Source organism: Petaurus breviceps, unplaced genomic scaffold (assembly GCF_028583685.1).
Source record: "Petaurus breviceps papuanus isolate PSGF00001 unplaced genomic scaffold, PetGlider_PUasm1.0 40, whole genome shotgun sequence".
NCBI classification, from domain to species: Eukaryota; Metazoa; Chordata; class Mammalia; order Diprotodontia; family Petauridae; genus Petaurus; species Petaurus breviceps.
The window spans coordinates 9,010,600-9,028,941 of NW_027186315.1; the positions used below are offsets into that span (position 1 = coordinate 9,010,600).

At 36.9% G+C, this 18,342-nt stretch overlaps 1 pseudogene; it reads right to left on the reverse strand.

Moving 5' to 3' along the window:
- Nucleotides 1–2,034: 2,034 nt before the first annotated feature.
- Nucleotides 2,035–3,413, reverse strand: LOC138170895 (mitochondrial import inner membrane translocase subunit Tim8 A pseudogene; annotated as a pseudogene).
- Nucleotides 3,414–18,342: the final 14,929 nt, after the last annotated feature.

Sequence of the window (18,342 nt, forward strand, 5' to 3'; positions counted from 1 at the left end):
TTTGAGAAGGGTTATGTGATTTGACCAGACAAGACTCTGGGTAGCCGTTGAGCCCCCTGGCTTTGAAAACCCAGATGTTGGTGCTTCCCTCTGTGGTAACTGAATAGGTATAGATGTCATGATCAGACAGCTGGAAGCCTGTCTGATGATCTGTTTCTCTGCTTGTAATTTGTTTGTATTCTCTGAAGTTTGGAGTGCTGAACTTTTCCCCCTGAACTAGGTAAATGACATATGTTTGATTAAAGCAAGATTGTTAACCCATTTTGAGTTGCTTTCCTTTAGAAAAGCAGATCTAAGAACTTGGGTTGGCAGCTACCCTGGGTATGCTAAGGTGCTTGCTGCTACAATGAAACAAGATGGCACTGTCAAATTCTGTAAACTTGGGCAACAAATTTACTTTCCTTGGGTCTCAGTTCTCTATATAATTATAAATGCTGAGCAATAACAGTATACTAGACAATATGGAAAGCCATTTAGTTGAAATGTTAGCTATGCACATTGCAATTAAAAAAATTAGATAAAAGCATAATGAGAGCATATTCTTCTAATTAATTGTTCATATCACAAAGGAAGCAAAATGAAAACACATAGAAAAACAATATATATATATATATGTACATATATATACATAAATTCTATGTAGTTAAAATTATAATACTTGCTCTTAGACTATGTAGTACAAGTTTCATAAGCATATGGGGAAAAAATGCCATCCATGATACAGTAGCAAAGCTGCTTACAACAGACTCAAACATAACTAACGCTTTACCATTAATTTCCATGTAAATAATAGAGAGAACAAAAGACAGGTACATATTGGCTTGTCAATGACAAATATAAGACATATGTCCTCATTCAAAAGCAATTAGAATTTTCTTGAAGTACTATCCTTATTTTATCATCCACATTAGTGTCCATCTTAGATACATGAGGTGTGACTACACAGTAATGTTGCTTATGTTCTAGGAAGCATGCCAGGATTTACATACACATCCAAATTAATATTCCTTTCAGTACACATTTTAGGATTGGACTGAGGTTGTTATTGTTAAACAAAAAAATAAAAGAAAAAAAAATTGAAAATATTTTTTAAGTGTCTGGCATAGTGCCTAGAATATTGTATGTTAATTAATACTTCTCAGATTGAACTGTTCATAGATTTTCTATGCTCTCTTACTTTATTGGTTTGTACCTGTGATTTCATTAGTGTAGTAAATTCCCAGCAGGACGATTTCTTCTACTAACGTATATTGGCAACTTGTCCATAGTTTAATGTCTTAGAGAGCTGCCTGGGGAACTAAGAGGTTAAATGACTTGGCTATGGCCTAGTTCATGTGTTTCAGAAACAAGGCTTGAATCCAGGTTTTTTGGCTAGTTATCTAAAACTGTATTTTTCTATTTTATATGAAGAATTATTTGTTTTATATATTGAACACTTCCCCCACCCTACTTCCTCAGGATAGTTTCTTGATTCTTTCATATCCTCTAGAGAGGGCCATACTGCTCTGGGAGTACTTATATTTTTAGAAGTCAAGTATCATAACAGAAAGAGCAATGGAATAAAAGCTGAAAGACCTGGCCTTGAATCTTAGCTCAGACACTATTTGTGTGAATGTATGTAAAGCATCTAAATGGGCCACAGTTCCCTCATGTAGAAAATGAGAATCATATTAGCCCAGTAGTGAGTCAGTTAGACAGGTGCTGCGAAACTGAGGCCAAAGGACCTGATGAGCTTAACTGCTTTAACCCTTGTCCTTAATGGTCCTTGTGGTTGTCCTGAGTGAATTGATACAATGTTGCCTCCTTCTTGTATGGAGGAATGAGGCTCCCCATGTTTCAGTTCCACACCCACTTCAAACTCTGAAAGTACATTTCTATTTTTGGCTCTATTAAAAAAAATTCCTGGAAGGGTTGAATGAAGTAAAAAAAGCTAAAAAAAAAAACACACAAAAAAACAGTACCCCCCCCCCCCCATACTACAAACATGAATCAGATATGGAAAAGGCAGTTTTAGTACCACAAAGGAAAGGAAACTTTTTCTTTTCAACCTGACGCAAAGGGTTTTATTTCAGTAATCAGAAGATTTGCAGTAAATGGAACAATGAATCAATACATTAACTATGCTCCTTTACCTGAAAGTATGGCTAGCTGGGGTGGTGGCTGGTTTAAATCTTTTTTTTTTTTTTTGCCTTTTGGAGGGCAATTGGGGTTAAGTAACCTGCCCAAGGTTACACGGCTAGTTTTTTGTGTGGGTGTTAAGTGTCTGAGGCCAGAACCGAACTCAGGTCCTCCTGACTCCAGGCCGACGCTTTACTCACTGAGCCACCTAGTCGCCCCTTGATTTAAATCTTTACAATTAATTCAGGCACATCTTTCAGTCACTTAATACCCTGAAACTCAGGGTAAATTATTCTCATTTTGAGACTTCCAAGAGGGAGGTAAAGGTTATGTTCACTAGATAATTAAGCTAGATTTCTCTGTATCCAAAGGCCTCTTAAGCCTCTCAGCATTGTCTACTAAGATCTACTGTATATAGGTATTTAAAATAAGTCACAGTAAAGGAGGAAGATGGATGAGGATGGATAGCACTAGAAGTGAGATCTGCCCAGTTCTGATAAGTCACAAAATGGAAAAGGAGGCCTGAAACTGCAGTACCAATGACTTCTCTTCTCCTGTTGCTAGATGTGAAGATGCAATTACCTCAACCCCACCCTCCCACAGGTTTAAAATTAACACGCACAGATGAGGAAGTCTACCTATGTGGTCCCAGTTTGAATACCTACAAAGAAGCCAATGGAACATTAAGAACACAGCCCTGGTGTACAGTTTAAATGTATCTAGTGGTCTTCCATTCAACTGTCCAAAATTTTCATAAAACTAGCATTTCAAAATAAAACACAACCCCCCAAACTCACAAAACTGTTCTCTGCTCATTCAGATGACAGAACAACCAAAAAGGCTGGGATAAAAGATGTAAGTCAATCTCCCCACAGCCTTTTCTTTAACAACCATCCCATCACAGTTCTTCTTTTCTTGAACTATAAAGTTCTTTTGAAAATGGAACAGAGAGTTGTGCTGATATCAGTCAGACAAGCTTTCCAAGAAGGCTGGCCTGGACTTCTATGTCTGCTCCAATCGATTCAGGATGAACTGTCTTGTGTCAATAAACCTCTCCACACAGTTAACGAAACAGGTTTCGGCTCGACTGTCCAATTTGGGCCCAGGTTTGTCCATACACTTTTCCCAGCACAGTTCAGTTATTTGGTGCACCAACTGCTGAAATCGCTGCTTCTGAGTTTCCACCTCGATGAAATGCTGCAGTTGCGTGTCCACGGAGCCCAGCACCGGAACAGATGAAGAGGAATCCATGCCGACCTGGCCCTGCACACAACCGCGAGCCCGCCAGCAGCAAGAACCCAAAGAAAGGAAACTCTAAAATTAGAATGATTATAAACATTTGAAAGGGTAGTACCAAAACCTTGTTGAGAAATTTTGCAACATGGCTACTCATTGGCTATTTTTTGTTTCACCTAGACAGCATACAACCAACAAATGTCAAGTATGTTTCTTTTTTCCCTCTTCAATTTTCTTTAGTATCTCTGTTAATGACTCTTTCTCTTCACTAGTCAACCTCTGCCAGTGCTTCTGCTGCTAGTACTTGATACCCTTCTGCCCCAGTGCCCAGAAAAAGGGGAAGAACCCATCTGTATTTCAAGATCTCATAAGACTGTACTAAAAGAAAGAAGAGATAAGCAGGAGACAACATTATCCCAGAAACAATCTGGTCCAGGAAGCTATGAGCTCATGCCTTGTAGCCTTTGGGAAGATGCAGTTGAAAATTATCCTTATACTTCAAGATGGACAAAAAGAATAGCCAGAAGAGGTAAGACATAACCTTTTAGTGTATACAGAGAGTTTTGGCTCAGGGGTCAATTAAAAGAACCATCATATAGAGTATAAAATGGTCAGAAAACATTCACATGTGTTATTGTAGGTGTATATATGTTTACGTGTTCCCATGTGATTAAAGAAAGGTGGGCTAGGGAAGAACCTCATGATCATTCAGCCCCAATGTTGTGATGTAATACTTATACTTCCCATCTCCCAAGGTTATAGTGAGAAAAATACTTTATTATCTCTGTAAGAAATGGGGTTTAGCTATGGCCAAAGGGCTCTAAAAATGTGCATACCCTTTGACCCAGCAATAGCACTTCTAGGGCTGTTTCCCAAAGAGATCATGTAAGTGGGAAAAAGACCCATATGTACAAAAATATTTATAGCGACTCTTTTTGTGGTGGCAAAGAATTGAAAATCAAGGGAATGCCCATCAATTGGGGAATGACTAAACAAGTTGTGGTATGTGAATGAAATGGAATGTTATAAGAAATGAGGAGTAGATGGATTTCATAATAACTGAGAGAGACTTATAAATTGATGTTGAATGGGAGGCGCAGAACGAGGAGAACATTGTACACAATTGCAGACACATCGCATCTGTGTGTTTCATAACTTTGATAGACTGGGCTCATCTCAGCAATGCGAGGGTTATAAGACAACTCCAAAGGACCCATGATGGAAAAGGCTATCCACATCCAGAATGCAGGTTGAAGCAAACTACTTGCTCTCTCTCTTTTTTGTTTTGTTTTGTCCCTTTTTTGTTGCTAATTCCATTGTTTATAATCCTTCTTTATAACTTAACTAATGTTTAATGTGAAGGAATTTACAGAACCTATATTGGATTCCATGCAGCCAAGATAGAGATGGGGGAGGAGAGGGAGGGGAGAAAATTTGGAACTGAAAAGCTTGTGAAACTGAATGTTGTAAACTAAAAATCAATTAATTGATTATTTAAAAAAAAAAAAAGAAATGGGAAATGGGGTTTGAAACTTACACTTAAGTGAGTGAAGGATACATTTATTCATGCTCCAGAGCAGATGCATGGTATCCCATAGGGATGCATGCATACATACATACAGAATACAGAATGAGCTTTTTATGGGTTAGTACTGCTCAGTTCCTCCCTTTACAGGTGGGATTGGTCTCAGCTCTTCCGGGTTACAATCTTTCTAACTTACCCACTACACATTACTCCCTACATGGATCTCATGTTCAAAAAATGGAGGGATAATGTATGCATGGGTGTGTAAGTTAATATGCATGAAGATTATTAGGCATACATAGATGAAAAAGAAGGTTGGCCCTTCTTTGAACTCCCAGGTTTTGAGGGATTGTCACATCCCAGCCTCTAGTTCCGGTTTAAGACAGGATGGGCCCTAACCATAAATTTAGTAAGGGAAAGCAGAAGGCCCCCATGTTTCCCCCTCATAGTGCTGTGGAAGCAGAACAATGAAATTCATTTCTCACATCTCTTACCTGGATTGTTGTAATAGCCTTTCAATCAGCTTCCCTGCTTTCAGTAGATTCTATCTTCTGCAGGCTTCTCAAAATTATCTTCTGAGGCAAATAACCTGACTGTATCACTCACTCACTTGACCAAACCTCCCCCACCCCAAACCAGTGATCAGTATTTGCTACTAGGGGCAGCTAGGTGGCGCAGTGAATACAGCACCAGCCCTGGAGTCAGGAGGACTGGAGTTCAAATCCAGCCTCAGACACTTAACACTTACTAGCTGTGTGACATTGGGCAAGTCACTTAACCCCAATTGCCCTGCCTTCTTCCCTCCAAAATAAAAGCAAGAAAAAAAAAACTTGCTACTTAAAGCCATCCACAATTTGGCAACAACCAACATGTGTGTATTTATTTTACATTATTCCTTCCCCCAACCCTTTCTGCAAAATATATTCTGGAATATCTAAATTGCTAGTTATTCCTGAACTCCATACTTCATGTATGATCTCTATGACTTCCTATAAACTGTGTCCCTCATTGAGAATTCTTTCCTTTCCCACATAACTCTTAGAATTTTTGCCTTCTTTCAAGGCTCTGTTCAGGGGTGACTTCATAAATAAAATCTATTCTTGACCCTCTCCCAGTTGTTAGTATCCTCTCTCCCTAAAATTACTATATATTTATTTACTTTCCTGCATTCATGTGATATGCCACTTGAGGGCAGGTCCTATTTCATTTGTTTAAAATTGTTTTCACAGTGAGTAGAGTGACAACCCCAGAGTCAGGAGGACTTTAGTTCAGATCTGGCCTCAGACACTTAATGCACACACACACACACACACACACACACACACACACACACCTAGCGGCGTGACTTTGGGTAAGTTACTTAACCCCAATTGCCCTCCAAAAAGCAAAATAATAATAATAATAATAAAATAAAATTGTTTTCAATCTTTATGATTGATACACAATAGTGATTTGTGTACACAGTCAGTGCAAATTAATATGTGCTCAATTAAATTGTTGTCTTAAATTTTGTGAATAGGCAGAATGAATGAAATTCAGAGCTATTAGTGCACGTGTTTCCTGACATTGTTTTCACTTTCCTCTATATGTATTTGCATTGAGTTTCTATAATACAACTTTCTAAAGACATGGGAAACAGGATGAGGATGGCATAATTTGAATAGGAGTTCATGCTGTTTAATACATGATAATAATGACAGTGATTAGAGTCATAATAATTTTTCACACTGTTCTGGGGCTAAAGGATTACTTGGTATCAAACTTTACTACCACTTAAAGATTTATTCAAAATCATTTGGAAAGACTATTTATTCTTTTCTTTATTTTTAATTGTTGCAATTTAAATGGTTCCAATATGGTCAAAATAGTCCTTCTAATCTTAAATGATGATACAAATGTAAGCAACATTGACTTTGGGACAGTAAATGAAAAGCTACCATTATGAACTGAGAGAATAACAGGCCATAATATTTAATTTCTGTTTATTTTTCCTCAATAGAGTTAAGATTTCTGAATCTGCTATAATGTATGCAAACAATGCAATTTCCAACAACAACAAAAGTCATGCTTAAGCAGTGGTTGTTTTTGTTTGCTAGTTCCCTCTCTATGTGAAAGAACTCAGTGATGCCAAATACTAAAACCCTGGAAGACAACCAGTGTTTCTGTCAATTCATAATGGCAGCTTTTTATCCACTGACCCAAGGTCAATTACATTGTCTTTGCTGAAAGATATAGAACTATTTCGAGGCAAGATTTCACTAGGCAGCAACTCTGAATCTATTTTCTCTGATGAAATGTCAATAACTTCCCAGGCCAAAATGAGGTTTTTATAGAAACAAGGGTGAAATTGCTTTTAAAATATATTCTACAAATCAATCCCTTTCATTATAAAGCATTGGAAAAAGAAAAATTAACAAAAGTTACCCAATACACAGCAATGTTCCTGTCCTTTTATTTTAATCCATTCAAATACATTACCATTTTGTCAAAAAGCAATTTAGAAAAGCACTGAAGGTCTTCCAATGTCTTTAATGTTATAAGCCATCAAGTAAAATAACAGTCTCTGAGAACTTTGCATTAATGATAAAAAAAATGTAATTCTTTTGGAGTCTAACTCACAAGACAACTGGTATTACCTGGTTTAATAATGCAGAACCTGGAATATTAATTAAATTCCCCTCTTTGAGCATGGAGACAGAGGATAGGATTTTATCTAACCACATATACATGTGAAAGGAAGGATTCTAGCTTATTAAGTTGTAATGGAAGTGCAAATTTAAAGATCTTCCCTGCCCCTAGGCCCTTTGATAGGCTTAAGAGACTCAGAGAACCTTCCTTGATTTGAAAATGTATTCTGTTCCTTAATAGGCTGAATGTGGTCACATGGAGCCTGTGGCAGGAGGCTTGGTTTTCAGCAACACCTACACCTTGATGCTGTGTGATTGGGCAGTGGGTCAAGAGGGTGGTTACATTCTCTGACCCAGGAGAAGACTATATTATCCCTGATGTGAGGCTTTGCTTTGGGGCTATCTTTGAGAAGTTTTGTGTGATTTGACCAGATGAGACTCTGGGCCACCATTGAGAGCTCTCCAGCTTTGAAAACCCAGATGTTGGTACTTCCCTCCCTGGTAACTGTGATTTGGTATGGATGTAATGGTTGGACAGTTTGGAAGCCTGTCTGCTTGATCTGTTTCTCTGTCTTGTAACTTCTGTCTGTATACTCTGAAGTTCAGGGTGCTGACCTTTTTCCCCTGAACTAGGAAAACGATATATGTTTGATTGATTAAAGTAAGCTTGTTAACCCATTTTGAGTTGCTTTCATTTAGAAAAGCAGATCTAAGAACTTGTGTTGGCATCCACCCTGGGGATGCTGGGGTGCTTGCTGCTACATATGTATAAAAAATAAAAGCAAGAATGTAACTAGGCAGGAGGAACAAAATGACTCTTCACAGGGCTCAGCCTTTGTTCCTGTGTCTTCCCTTCCCCTACTCCCTTTTATTTGCAAGGGAGACCAAAGAAATTTGGGAAATGAAATGTGGAGTCACAATAGCCCTGGAAGTCTATTTGGGGGCATATCTGTTTTTAAACAAATGCCTAATGCAGTTTAACACTTTGTATTTAAGCAAAAAGCAATAAAGAATTTTTAAACCTGAATCAGAAGCTCCCAAAAGAGATACTCTTTTTGGTTATCACAAGCAGAGAAGATCTGCCTTTGTATCCCAAAGTGTATCACCTAGAGTGAGGAAACTCCCTTTTCTGGAAGAGGAAATATCCGTTCTGTTCAGGACTTGTAGAAACATACATCATCTAATGAAATAAAGTTCCTGAAAGATTTTGTTTTCTACCTCTTCTCTCCACCCCTTTAGTCTATTGGCTCAGTGTATTAAAGCAAATGTCTTTCTAAAAGTCTATACTAGAAAATCTTATGAGGCCTTAAGCTATAAAACCACTGGTGAAACCCACTCATCTTCCTATAAGGAAAACAGCTGAGTACTCTAGCTGGACACAGAACCTGGAATTAGAAAAGACAATACATTTTCCACTGTCACACATGTTTTTACAGGTGCCCACTCTTCCTACTGATGGTATATGTATTTGTGAAAGAATAGGTCTTAGGTTTATGAGAGAAATCTTTTTGCATTATTTTCCTTACTTTGCTCTTGTATTAATTAATTTTGTACTATGTTTCTCCTCTGCTTGGCTAATATATATAAACACAATAGCAGAGGTTATAAACAATTGTTTTCATTTGATACAGACCCATTGGATGTCTTAAACCCAGGGTAATCTTGCAAAATGGATTCATTGTAAGTTTTGAGGTGCTGGGACCCCAAGATAGAGACATGCAGGCCCTACTTCAAATGAATTCAGCCCAAGCCTTCTTTCAGTCAAAGATAAGGTTTATTAGAACACTGGTCAGGATGTGATTCTAAAAATTATCCATATTTGTGACACTTGTATTGACACCCCATATTGAATAACAGTCAGACTTGTAAGGACTCTGAGCAACCTAATGGGGGAGCAAGATGGACCTTATATACCGAAAGAGTGTGGGAAGGATCTAGGAGTGTCCAAGTAGTCTGTGGTGACTGGGAGGAAATAGAGAAGGACCCAGAAGGGTCAGGTTAGAGGTAACAGAGAATTGGGAGACTGGACATAGGCCATAAGGAAAAGCCAGTTGAGGGGATTACTGGGATGGGTCAATGGTGGAAACTTGACCATGTGGGAAAATTCAAGCAAAGTTCCAGGTGGAGGGAGGGGGATTTCCAAAAGGCCCCATACCCTGTCATAAGAATTGAGAATTGCCCCAGGTGCTATACATATATCTGCATATGTGTATCTATGCAACTGCACACATGTATTTGTGTATATTGTGAAAAATGATTTTTCTTGGTAATTATTATTTTGGAAACTCAGAACTTCCCCATTCCTCTTTCTTTCAAAGTTGAGTACTTCTTATTTTTTTAACTTCTTTTTTTTTTTTTTTTCCTTTTGGAGGGCAATTGGGGTTTAGTTAATTTCCCAAGGTTTCACTGTTTTTTTTTTTTTTTTGTGCGTGTGTGTGTATGTGTGGTTGTTAAGTGTCTGATGCCGGAACCGAACTCGGGTCCTCCCAACTCCAGGGCCAGCGCTTTACTCACTGTGCCACTTAGCTGCCCCCAAAGTTCAGTACTTCTTCAGAAGAAAGTAATCTAAATCTAAATTCTTCCTGATCTTTGTTGCCTAGACAGGTCTGGGGAAAATGTTGATTCCTCACTATAGTTAAGACAGGTGATATGGAAATTGATGTCTCTTTGATGAGGATTAAATTTGATAAGGATCAAGACCTCATTTTAATATAGCCTACCTGCCAATATGTCGACCAATCAGAGTTAATTCACATCCTTAGGGAAAACCTACTCTTTGAAGGGCATATAACCTGCATCTTCAATGCCAATGGGAGACAGTTCTGAACTGGTCTCTCTTGGGGTTTGTGTGTGTGTGTGTGTGTGTGTGTGTGCAGTTTTGCATTGTAACTTACATGCAATGCATGTCAAGCTACCTTGAGAGAAATTAAACCATGGGCACATACACCCTAATTTCATTTGTCTCTTTCTTAGAACAGACTCTGTTTCAAAATTGGGGTTTGTGGAGGTTCATATTAAATACATATGCAAATTTAATGCTTATTTTCTTAATAGTTAGTTAAATAGATTTAGATTTTTTTTTGCTGGGAAATTAACATTTTTATTCATCCTTCCCACATTTTAGAGAAGAAAAAGAAATCATTGTGAGCCATAGAAATGAGTGATTTGAGAATTGAAATTTGAGAAGTGAATTTGAGAAGTGAAATGAGAGATTTGGAGTGAGGAAGATCTGTGTTCAAATCCAGTCTTCCACTCTTACTAGCTGTGTGATTCTGGGATAGCAACTTAATCTCTGTTTGCCTCAGTTTTCCCATCTATTAAATGAGAGTAATAATATCATATACCTCTTATTGTGAGGATCAAATGAGATTAAAATCTATAAGTACTATATGTATTATCTACTACTATTATTATTGCCCAAGTTCATGCAATGTTCTGACAAAGCCACCATTAGAATCCAGGTAGGTCATTCCTCAAGATCCCATTTTTATTCCAGAACTAATTTGTGTGGTCATTCCCTCCAATGATACAGATCCTACTCTCTTTAATTAATTAAGCAAGCTTTTCCTGCTGATTAATTCTTATTATTCTTTCAGTATATAATTCATAGAGCATTCTCCCAATTTTCTAGAAATCTCTCTTTGAAGTAAAATATATATTGGGGGAGGAATATAAGTACAAATGATGTAAATTTTTATTTCCTATTTGGTATATCTCAAACTTGCCACTTCATTGACTCACTTCTTTTTGCAGTCATATATAAGTTGATAGATTCCCACGTAGGAGGGACTTTTGAGACTAAGTCTTTCATTGGCATATAGTGAAACTTCAGTTCCACTATATGCACAGAGATATGAAGTGACTTATTTAGGTTAAACCGAGACTAAAGATTAGAACCATAATTAAAACCGTGTTCCTTTGCCTCTTAATCTATTACACCTGCTATTTCATATTCTTCATACCATAAATTGTTTATTCTCATAATATACTTTTCATTGTCCTTTGTTACCTATAAATTATTATTCTTTCAGAAATTTTTATGTTTAATGATGTTTATAAATATATAGTATCGTTAGGAACACACTAGAATGAGATAATTTACTGTGTTCTCATTAATGCTTATGTTCTTCACTCTTCCTGCCTCACCATGTAATATTAGTAGCTGTTTTTTTTTTCATTTTTATGTTCAAAATATCTCTCATAAATGTGCCCTTCTTTCTGATCACATGGTCAAATAAGCCTCATATTTTATCACCTACCAGGGATGGGGAACTCGGGGCCTTGAGGCTAGATATGGCCCTCTAGATCCTTAAGTAAAGGCCTTTGACTTGTGTCCAAACTTCACAGAACAAATCCTCCTAAATAAAAGGATTTGTTCTGTAAAATTTGGACCCAGTCAAAAGGACACACCCCAGGATTTAGAAGGCTACATGTGGCTTTGAGGTTGTAGGTTCCACTTCCTTGACTATTATAAAAAGCTTCTAATTGATGTCACTGTCTCCAGTTTCTCTCATATCTTTTCCTTCTCTCATATTGCCTCTAATATTTCTGATCAGAAATTTGAGTGCCTACGTGTAGTTTATAAGATAAAATACATTCTTCCACTTATTGGTATTTAAAGCCCTTCATAATCTGTCCCACAATTATTATCCATTTCTCCCTACTCCCATTTTCTATATTTGAGTTAAACTGGGTAAATTGCTAATTCTTCTATTTGTCACTCCAATACTTGCTAACATAGCTATGTATAAACTTCCTATAAGGCTTTTCTCTCATATTTTACTCTCTTTGAACATTCCTAGTTCCATTGAAGATCTATCTCAATGGCTATCTCCTATACACAGCCTTTTCTGTCCATTCCAATTGCTCGTGTTGGCCCTACAAAACTACTTTTTATTTACTCTGTGTGTGTGTACATGTGTGCACATGTTACATTTACTTATCTGTATAGCCATTTTTTCCCAGCAGAATGTAAACTCCCTGAGGGCACCAATTGATTTCACTTGTGTCTTTTTTATCCACTTTCCTATGACTATCCCTTCCCATGAACTTTAACTCTTGTCTTTTTCATGGCATTAATACTCCATAGAAGACTCCAGACAATTTGCTGAAGGTGTCCTTTTTCATCTTTTAAAACAGGTGGTTATTGTAGAAGCACTCTTATTTTACATCCCTTGACTTCTCACTATAACCCTTATGTTATTCCCATCTTCTTTTCTGCTTGTATAGATCCTTTAAGAATTTTTTTTCTCTCAGTTTCCTATAAATTACCTTGAGAATGAACACACTGGAGCTTATTATTACCTGCAACATGTCACTTAATTGACCTTTAGATTTTGTTCTTCAATTAAGAACTTCTGTAATTTTTAGCTATATATCATCAGTGAGGAAATGTTTGATAAAACAATGTGTCTTGTGGTAGTTAGTAACTAGAAACAACTGGAACCCCAAATTTTCCAAATGCCATATAGCTTGATGAACTTAGTTATTTGTCCATCTACAGTACCTATCTGAGATATAACTATATATACAATATGTATGTATATATATACATATATACACACATATATTTACATACTAATAGTCTCAGGGTTCAAGAAACACTTTTTGTAGAAGGAGGCCATTGAAGTGAGCCTTGAGGGGCACTACAATAGCATAAAGGAAGAGATAAAGGAGAGTGATCTACACAGGGAAGACAATTGCTACAAAGGGATGTGGGTTCAGTCTTAGAATGGTAAATACAGGGAATTACAAATAGGCCAATTTTACTCAAATGTAAAGCATATTGGAAGCTGATGTTGGGAAGGTAAATTAATGGCAAATAAATCTGGAAAGATATAATGAATTCAGTTTGTGAGGAAATTAAATGCCTAAAAGTGTGTTCTGTATTTTATTATATAGGCAATAGTTATTGAAGTATCTTAAGGAAGAGAGGGCTATGATTAGACTTGTGCTTTAGTAACCAAATTTAGCAGTTGAATAAAAGAAGGAATTGAGATGGAATAGTTTGAATGGAGGAAGATAAGATAGGAAATTGGGATGTCATTCAGCAGTCTGGGCAACAGATATTATAGGCCCTGATTTGGAGAGTATCTTTGTGGTTAAAGTACCTGGAACTGTTGTCAGATAGGATTTGGAGGTAAAGACTGGAAATTGACAAGATCTGAAAGATAAGGCAGAGGGAAGGTTTACTCACATTATATTTGTACATCTATGTCTATTTCTATCCATGTCTCTATATATCTGTAACTATGTCTATACCTTTATCTGTCTCTATAGCCAAGCTACATCCATGTTTCTATGTTTATATTGCTACATATAGATATGGATAGCCATATGTCTTACTTATTAACTGGGTTGAACTAGACATATTCTTAAGATATATTCCAATTCTAAATCCTATCACTGTTATATTAAATCAATCCAATGACAAAACACAGGTAGAAATTTGAGCTATCAGTATTTTCATCTATGTTTTGCCTGTATAAATTGTTAGACAAATCTTTTTTTTAAACATTTGTCCATTTTACTGAAAAAACAAACTAACATTCTCATGTCCAATGTAATTTATTAGCATTAAGTGATCTGCAAATAGCATTCAGAGAACTAAATGACTGAGAAGGATTTTCCTTTTCTCTTTGATCATCCTTAATGACACTGGCAAAAAACTTAAGTGAGCATATTTGCTTGTTTTATTTTTTGATTGATGGTGATTCTCAGTGAATCATTGAAAAAATGTTATTATCAGGCCAGAGGAATTTTTATAAGGGAAAGGGAATCATTGAGTTATGAAACAGAAGAGTTAAAACAGCCTCAGAGAACATTAATAACCAATCCTTTATTTTGCAGAGATCCAGAAAAGTGACTTTATTGTCATGCAATTGATAAGAAATACTTAGGCTGCACAGTGTAAAGGGCTTTATTTCCTTACATTACTCTAAGATGATGAATACTCCTAAATGATATTATTGTGAATTTCTTGGTATGTCAAATTTTGATTCTTGACTGCTTCTTAAATTTGCTCCTTTACTTGGAAACTATTTGGTTTGGTGACCACATTTCTGGGTGACATAATTCTAACTATTCTTTATTCATCACTTCTCATGCTCTTTCAGTTTGTAGAGTAACATTATGGTGTGCTGTGACAGGCATGTTTTAAGCATGAATTCCTATGTCCAAATACAGTACAGTGACCAGCCCAGTTAGCACAGTTATTTAAACACTAGGCCTGGAATCAGGACAACCTGAGTTCAAATGTGGCCTCAGACATTTACTAGCTGAATAACCCTGGGTAAGTCATTGAGCCTCTATTTGCCTCAGTTTCATTATCTGTTAAACAGGAATAATAATAACACCTATTTCTCTGGATTGTGGTGAAAATTCAAATGAGATGATAATTATAAAGTACTTAGCTTGTGCTTGGCATATAGTAAGCATGATATAAATGTTAGCTATTATTATTCTGCTGATTAGTTTCTCAATTAAAGACTAACTTGTATTCATGATGACAGCTGCAATTTTTGTTTCTGTGGATGTTATTGTTGCTGTTGTGGTCATTTTGATGGGTTCACACTTAAAACTTTTCCAGACTGGAAGTTCAGGAAACATTTGATGAATCAATCTAGCATTCAAGATTCCAGAGGGATTTCTACTTGGTGCTGATTGTTCAAAAAAGGATTTTAGCCAATGATCTTTTTTCACTGAATACAGCAAAGTTATCTTATTACTGACACATTTGATAGGTATGAATAGAATAAAGGGTTTCTTTAAATACACTGAAAACCCTGTCGTTCCTCTTCTCCAAGAAATGAGTACTTAAAACAAAATTTCATAAGAGTCCCATTTGGGTCTCCTATTGAGGAGTAGCAATGAATAAGGACATCATGACACAAATAAGGGCACTACTTTCATCAAGGGACTTTTTTTAATGGCATGTGACAGGACAGATTTATTGTGAAAGGAAATATTGACAGAATAGAAGTGAGTTTCAGGTCATTATTGCAATGCCTTGAAATTTTGGTTAAAATGGCTAGTTTTTAAAACACCATTTTTTTCCCCTTAGCATTTAAGGTTTCTTTCAATGTTGATTTACTAAAGAATTCAGTGAGGCTTTGATAGATTGCATGCAAATTCGTTAAAAAGCTAATGGCTTTTGCAAGAACCTTTGAACTACAGGATGGTATAAGATAGCTTTTGAGTTTCTAGTTAAACTTTTATGAGATTTGCCCGAAAACTTAAGAAGGAAGTTATATCTCTATATAATCGATACTGTATTCATTGTCAGTAATAGCTTTCATTTCCCTCATGATTTATCTAAAGTCACTCCTCTCAGTCACTACCTATGATACTCTCCTTTCAGGTTATGTTCAGCAAAGTAAGATTAAAGCATAACTTGAATTTATCACTCATGACATTTTGGTGACTTTGGACCATCAATCCTTCATGATGGTTGGATGTCAGAACAAAGTCATCACAAATTATGCAATGTCATTCCATCTAAAAGAAGAATGTTGAAAGAGCTGATGAAGCATACTGCTCCAAAGTCTGTATCTCTCTATAGGGGCCATTAAAGGCTACACTTTTGTGATTTAAAAATTACTGAGATAAAGATCAGTTTAATAGGTAGTAGAGGATTGTGGGCTGATTTTTCCACATAGGCTAAGCATAGGTAAACATCAAAAAAAGTGTTTTATTTCTACTTCTGAATATAATTATTAGTCTGGTCTTCACTTTCATCATGGTGAAATACCAGTATGCACTGATGATCAGTAATGATGCCATATGTTCTATTCATTTCCAATCTGGATATTACCTCACTCAGTTAGTTGAAAGGAAAGCTCTAATGAGTCCAAGGTCACAGGTTCAATTCATACATCACCCTCTTTATCTGGGTTTATAACTGTTATTCTGAGATTTGAAATCATTGCTGTGAGCTTGGGTATAGACAAAGAAGCTTTATAGATGAATTGAGCATCATAATAAGGACAGATTCTTCCCTTTGGTAGGAAACCATGCTACAAGTGTCTCTTCTATGCATATAATGTAATGCTGCTTTATGACCATTGTTAGCAGATACCTTTGCCCAATATTTATGTAAATACTATGGCAAATAAATTATCTACTGTTTATAGGGATGAATAAAGAGCCACAAAGTTTCTTTAGTCCTAATAATTCAGTTTACTTTCCATTTATTTGTACTTTTACCTTTTGCCCTTCAAAAATTTTTTTCAGAATTTATTTATTTTTAGTATTCAACATTCATTTCCACAAGATTTTGAGTTCTCTCCCCTACCCCCCACTCTAAGATGGCAAGCATACTGAAAACCCTTTCTCCTGATCTCTCTTATGTCCCTCCCAAATCCCCCCTTACGTTCATGTAGAGAAAAATGGATTTCTATACCCCATTGCCCGTACATTTTATTTCCTGGTTGCATGTTGTAAGGGTTATGGGATTAAAAGATCTTCCATGCCCCGTTGGACTTGCTGACGTAGCAGGAAGGGGCGGAGCAAGAGGAAGCGGAAGCCAAGCTAGCCTTTTTTCGGTGGCTGGCGGTGGTGGTGACGGCGGCAGCAGCAGAGGCAGTGGCAGCGCGAAGCCCTTTTTGAGTTAGAACTGCTAAGGACTTTCTGCTAAGGACTCCTGCTGAGGACTGCCAGGGGCCGGAGCTGCTGGGAGTGCGCTTCCAGGACGCTGGGTGGTTGCTGTGCGTGGGGAGAGGAGGACCTTTGCCTGAGGTAGCCTGTTCTGTTTTAAAGGCTTGAAAATGTGGGTGCTTTCTACTTTATCTACCTGTGCCAATGTCATAACTACTCTGATGGCTTTCACTTTCTGGTTTTGGCACTCAGTCTTTTGGTATCTTAATAAATTTTCTAGTTTATTTCCTCATATGGCAAACATGACGTATTTTCTAATGGATAATTATATCAGCATATTTGTAATCTCTATAGGCATTGTGAATATGGCATTGCTGATACTCATGTAAAAACAATTTTTAACATTTGTTTTTAAAACTTTCAGTTCTAGATTCTCTCCCTCCTTCCTTCCTCACCACCCGCACTGGGGAAGACAAGCAATTCAGTATAGGTTATATATGTGTAGCTATGTAAAACTTTTCCATAGTAGTAATGTTGTGAAAGACTAACTATATTTCCCTCCATCCTATCCCATACTTCATTTGTTCTATTTTCTCCTTTGACCTAATTCCTATTCAAAAGTGTTTGCTTCTGACTACCCCTCCCCCAATCTGCCCTCCCTTCTATCATTCCCCTCTTATCCGTTTCCCCCTACTTTCCTGTAGGGTAAGATTCCCAATTGAGTGTGTATGTTCTTCCCTCCTTAAGCCAAATCCAATGAGAGTAAGGTTGACTCATTCCCTTTCACCTTCCTGCTCTTCCCCTCCATTGTAATAACTTTCTCTTGAATCTTTTATGTGGATAATTTACCCTATTCTATCTCTCCCTTTATCCTTCTCCCAATATACTCCTCTCTCACCTCTTTATTTAGAAATCATCTGTGATAGTACTACACCATAATGTAATGTAATGTCAAGGAAAGGCAACTTCCCAAGGTTCAGAATACCAGCATAGGTGTTCTCCATTTTATTCAGTGACAAATTAAGAACAGAGAAGGTCAAAGTATGACATCATTCAAAATACAGCATTTAGTAAGTGTGATTCAATAATCTCCAAGTACTACCCCACCCCAGGACCTTACATTCATTCAATCAATTACAAAGTCCCTGTTCTAAATACTACTCCCCCCCTAGGCTGTACCTTCATTTAGTCCATCACAAAGCCCCTCTTTTCAAATGGAGATTAGTTTCCAACCATAAGTAA